The sequence below is a fragment of the Myotis brandtii genome, unplaced genomic scaffold, assembly GCF_000412655.1.
Source record: "Myotis brandtii unplaced genomic scaffold, ASM41265v1 scaffold691, whole genome shotgun sequence".
Classification (NCBI taxonomy): domain Eukaryota; kingdom Metazoa; phylum Chordata; class Mammalia; order Chiroptera; family Vespertilionidae; genus Myotis; species Myotis brandtii.
The window spans coordinates 623,650-624,852 of record NW_005370704.1 but is presented as its reverse complement, the minus strand read 5'-3'; positions in this window follow the sequence as shown (position 1 = coordinate 624,852).

Below are 1,203 nucleotides of genomic sequence, written 5' to 3'. Positions count from 1 at the left end.
AACCCGAACCCGCTGTTCGACCACTCCTCGCTGACCGCGCCCCTGCCACCGCCGCCGCCGCCGCAGTGACCGGAAGACCGTGCCCACCCTCTGAGGACCCCACGGCGCACCGGTGGGAGCCAGGGACCCGCATTTCCCAATAAAGAAACCGCGTTCTGACCCTTGGCCGTTCTTGTGGCTGGACTGGGGCGCCCGCCGGAAACCCCTTGTGGGGACAGGACACCTCTGTTCCCCCTGCATCTGTCCCCCAGAGTGTGGACCCCCAGAGGAGGGCGGGGGGAGGGGCACCCTGAGGCCAGCATGGACGGGGATGCGGGAGACAAGCCCCTTAAAGCGCTTTCAGATCTGGGCTTCGGTGCTGGAGACGCACCCTCGGCCTCTGGGGTCACGGGGGTGGGCCTGAGGCCTCAACCACCCCCGAGAGAGGGGCACTTCTGGGCCCTGCTGGGGCAATCCTCGCCACCCCCATCCTCCTCCTCTAGGCCTCACCCCTCTGACACGTCTGCCTCAAGGCGGGTGAGGGGGTGCAGGGCCAGGCAGACCTGGCGTTGCTGCTGCCCCTTAAAATCCCTTCCCGCGTATGACATAAAGGGCTGGGTCGCCCGGCCGGCCTGGCTCAGTGGGTGAGCGTCGACCTAGGAACCAGGAGGTCACGGTTCAGTTCCGGTCGGGGCACAGGCCCGGGTTGCGAGCTCGATCCCCAGTGAGGGGCGTGTGGGAGGCAGCCGGTCCACGATTCTCTCTCGTCATTGATGTTTCTATCTTTCTCCCTCTCCCTTCCTCTCTGAAATCAATCCTATATAATAAAACCCTAATATGCAAATTGACCGAATGGCAGAACGACCAGTCGCTGTGATGCGCACTGACCACCAGGGGGTAGATGCTCCACGCAGGAGCTGCCCCCTGGTGGTCAGTGCGCACCGCTCAGCCAGAAGCCGACCTCTCCTACCTCTGCTAAGTCAGTTGGACATCCCCCGAGGGCTCCCGGACTGTGAGAGGGCGCAGGCCGGGCTGAGGGACCCGCCCCCGCCCCCCAGTGCACATATTTCATGCACCGGGCCGCTAGTAAAAATATATTTGAAAAAACAACCCAGAAACTAAAGTAGCCGTTAAAAAGAACCTGCGAGGTTCCCGAGGGTGGGGTCTGGAGAATGCTGGCCCTGGCCCTAAGGTGATGGGGGCAGCCCTGAGGGGACTGGTGGG